Raw genomic sequence first — 4769 nt, forward strand, 5'->3', positions numbered from 1 at the left:
AGAGCTTTTGCCATGGTGTCCTAGTATCTACAATTTTAAAAGTATTCTATAACTCTGATGATCACCCTGGTTTTCAAATAGTAGTCCAAATTGCAATTGAAGCTGAAGGTAATCAATTAGAAATTTTGAAACTTTCAAATAAAAGTTGTATGAGGACACTAGGACGTTATGAAGGAAAATGACTTAAGGAGAATGGATTCTCCCAAAATCTCATTATGCATTGTTATTCATATCCAAGTCATGTTCAGTGTTTGTATGAAAAGTGACATCCTTCTCAAATGACCAAAGTTATTTTAAAAAAGAGAGAGAGAGAAAGATGATATTTGACACTTGTTACATGAGCAGTAAGGTCAGAGACTGTAAGCTCAATGAGGACAGGGCTCTCTTTGTTTCTGTCTATGTACCTGGCATCTCTTGTAATTCCTGGCACACAGTAGATCTTCACATTGTGTCTGTTGAATGAATGACTCTTCCCCCACTCCAAGAATACCTTGTTCTGGTTAAAGCCTTTCTGTGTGCTTTCCATAAAATCTGTGTGTGCGGATATGAAATATCTTTGCCAGCATTTATAATAGTATACTCAAGTAGAGCTTTTGTTTTTTGTTCCTGCTTTCCTTTCACTAATGATAAATTGCCTGCAGGCAAGGACAATATAATTTTCCACACGTTTCTCAGTACTTAGGACAGTGCTTAGAACACTGGATGCACTTAAGAGACGTTTGTTAAATGAATAAATGATTTAGAAAAGCAAAATCTGCCTTTTTGTCTCCCAAAGCTACAGTTAAGCTTCCACGGCTATGTACTTTTTATATTCTTAGGAGAGTGGATGAAGGAGCATGCATTGAGGACAAAACAGGAATGGGTGTCTGGGAAGGTACATCCTGGAACAGAAATTCACAAGTGATGTCATCATTAGATCAGACGCAGAAGCTCAAAGGGCTAAGCAAATGAGGAAATGTCTCCACAGAAGTAGACTCACTACATCAGCAGTTGTTATTTTCAACTGGTGCCTTCTGTCATGAAGGAGAGCTGCTCCGCCAGGTCAGAATTGTTTTGGCCACCTTCAAGGTCATTGTACCTTGCCAGATCTGGCACTGAATCTAGAGGCTGGCAAATCTGTCCTCTTAAAGTGGATTAGGTGGGCCCCACAGAGAGCTTTGTGTCCTGGCTGCATTCCTGATTCCTTCATCTGAAAGCCCTAGCGATATTTCTCTGAGGACAGCCACGTCTTTGAATTTGAGTCTAGCCCCCTAGACCTTAGCCTCATGCACTACTTCATACACTCTCATTGACTACATCTGTTCTGCTACCAACACAAGTTTTTTGTCATCATCACCTTAAGCGTATTCTGGTAGGGAAGACATTAAATTAACCTGTGGCCAAAGTCCAGAATCAGAAATTGACTTATATATAACTGTCAAAAACAAAATCAAGAATGAATGAATGAATGAATTTCTGTTGAAAAGTACTTGAGTAATGATAAGAAATTCCATCTCTGTTTTCTCTATTTCAGTTCCTTAAAATTGCTTAAATGCATTACCCTTCCATGTAAAAATGGGAGTTACATTGAAAGACTTTCTAAATCTTCCAGAAAATCAGTGAGCTGATCATTTGAACCAGATGAAAGAATTGTCTGTGCAGATCCTTCTCCTTTGTCCTAATTTCTGTTTAAATTCCATCAGCCTCTTATCTCAAACAAGGTGATTGGATGCAGTTACTGTTTATACAGAGAACAAAGCAAAAAAGTATTTATAAATTTGAAAGATATAAATTTGAAAGTTCATTTTCAAACCCAGCATAAGAAAATGGGGGATGGGGGACGCCTGGGTGGCTCAGTCAGTTAGGCTGCTGCCTTTGGGTCAGGTCATGATCCTAGTGTTTTGGGATCCAGTCCCGCATGGCACTCCTTGCTCAGCAGGGAGAGAGAGAGCTCTGCCTTTGCCTGCCATTCTGCCTGCTTGTGCATTCTCCCCACCCCCCAATCTTTAAAAAAATAAAAAGAAAATGGGGGATAATCTAAAAATTTCACCTAAAGAGAGGTAACCAGTAATTAAAGAATACTCTTACTTATTCTATCAGCTACTAGATTTACATATTTCATTGTTCAATAGACTGCCATGGAGGAATATGGAAAAAAGGAAGAAAGTGACCAGAGGGACTTGCGGCTTTGTGACTTGTGGCTCTTCTCTCTTTTTCCATACACTCATGGATATATATAAATACACACAGATATCTTTGTCTATCAATCTAGCTATTTATCTAGATATATAAATAGAGTTATGGATGTGAACTATGTTCATGGATATATAAATAACCTAGACATTAAATATAGATTTCTAGGAATAGATATGATAGATGATAGATCATTTTAAATTTATACAGTAGATTTTTTGTGATGCTTAATTGGATATTTTGGTAGGCAAGCAATACAGTTAGCTCTACAAGGGAAACTATGTTGTCTGGCTTGGGTGATAACTTCATTGTTGTTTTGGACAACTCTTAAGAGTCTTTCCTTTAAACCCCATTTTTAAGCAGAAGGGACATGAATTTAAAATGACTTTGGAAACCTTCCTGAGTTATCTTCAGAGAACCCCTCACCAGGACAGTGGGAACCAGCCTCTACCCAGGGCGCATGGGAGGCAGTGAGAGAGAGCCCCTCTACTCCGTGAGAGATGTAAGAAACCATTTCGGGCAAAGTCTTGAAAGACAACTCTCGCCCCTTCCTCTCTGTGGGACTTCCAGCTGCTCCATCTGAAAACACGACGCTCTGAGACCCTCCCAGCCTCTCCCTTCTGGGCTAGAGAATTCTCCAACTAGAGTCCCGGGAAAGCAGAATGGGAAATGACCCTCAGGAACACGCCCTCCTTCCCGGAGGAGGGGAGAGGGAGTGGCGGGGACTCTGGCCGCACCGCCTGGGCGCGGGATACCTCGGCGGCGCTAGCCGTGAGACCAGGCTCTGCCCCAGTCCCTCGGCCACCGTCCCTCCGCACCCCCACAGCCACCTAGCGCGCGAGGGCACTGTCCCGCAGCACCCGCCCCAGCATCACTTTGCTCTGACGTCCGCCTTCCCATCTCTGACGATCACCCCCGCCGGTCGCCCTTATAAAGGGGACTTTTGCCAATACTGGGATCGATCACCACCTCGCCCGCGTCCAGCGCCCTCCACCCCGGCTCACACACCTGTCAACTCTGCGCCCGCCCAGGTTCTGGGAGACCAGGGGCTGGAACCCCGCTGCTTGGCCCTACTCCTCGCCCCTCCGCACCCCTGACCTCCGCCCCCGCGGTGTCTGGGCGGCGGCCCCGGGACAAGCCTCAGACCGCGGAGCGCCCAACCCCGCGGTGCCTGGGCGGCGGCCCCGAGACGAGCCCCAGACGGCGGAGCGCTTCCCGGCGCGGCAGCCACTCCAGGTAGGAACAGAGCGGGCATCTGGGTGCGTCGGAGTCGGCACCTCGGGAACACCGTGGCCGCCTCGCCGGCGTTTTTAGGTCCCAAGGACGGGGCTTTTTCGCGTCTCGGTGGGGATGTGCGGGGGGGGTCCACTGTCTGGCACCCATGGCCCTCGAAGCGCCTCGGCGGGAAAGTCCGGGCGCTGTAGAGGGACCGCGGGGGCGCGGGAGGGATAACGAGGAGCAGAGGATCCCCGGGCAGGGCGGGGGAAAGAAAGAACTTCCCCGTTCCGATGCTCACAAAAGCGGTGCGCATTCCAGCCGCTTCTTTGGCTTCCCCTGAATCCAAGGAGGCTAGCTAGTTCTTTCGCCCAAGGGTCTCATCACCCACCTGCAGAAACAAATACTTGTGTTTCTCCCAGAAACGGGCTTGTGTGAACGCGAGTGCATGAAATAGCCATGATCGCAAGGGCTGAAAAATAACAGAGAACAAGAATTCCAGAAAGTGCAGGCGTTAGAACTTGACATCTGTCTCTTAAAATTCTTGTTTTTAATACCTTTGACGTCCTCTTATATTTTTAGGCAATTCTGTATTTTTATATCGTTTTCTTGTATATACCATTAAGAGGGTGGGTAAGAGATGACAGAGCAAAGAACAATGGATGAGGAAGAAAGGGCTGGTCAAGAGGGTGTCCTCTTCAAACAATGTAACATCTTTAGTTGGTACAGTAACTTGGACCACAGGCACTTGTTGAAAATCGGAATTGATGTGTTTTTGAAACTGATGTTCCTAAACCCCCCCCCCCCCCCGGGTATTTGCATGCCACATTACTTTTGGAACCATTCCCTGAAATTGTTTGAAAGGAGAGGAAGAGGAATGAATGAATGAGTGAATGAATGGATGTAAGATTATGTTAGATTCTCAGAGTAGTTTTACAATACCCTTTACATTACTGAATCATTCTAGATGGAATAGTAAGTTAGTTCCAAAAGCCAAATACATAATCTTTGGAAATGATTTCTTGACCAAGTTACAAGACAAGGTTAATTTTAAATTGAAAGAATTTATTAAACACAAAAAGTGATGGTGATTGTATTTGTTCAGCAGCATTTTCTATTTTTTTCTTTTTCTTGAAAGCTCAAAACAATATTAAACTGTAAATAGTAATTATAATAAAATAGTGGGCTGTGTTGGCAACTGCTAGTGTTATATATAATTTCAGTGTGCTGTTCCTGTAAGTGGTACAGGATCTCTCATGAGCCAGCTGGTTTATTCCCAGCTGCCTATGCATGCTTGGCTGGTTTTTAATTCATTACTGTGTTTTCTTCAGAAATCTTAATGAAGTAGCTAGCTGTGGAAGAATCTGGACCCCTAACTAAAA

This window comes from Mustela nigripes, chromosome 7, assembly GCF_022355385.1.
Source record: "Mustela nigripes isolate SB6536 chromosome 7, MUSNIG.SB6536, whole genome shotgun sequence".
NCBI lineage: Eukaryota > Metazoa > Chordata > Mammalia > Carnivora > Mustelidae > Mustela > Mustela nigripes.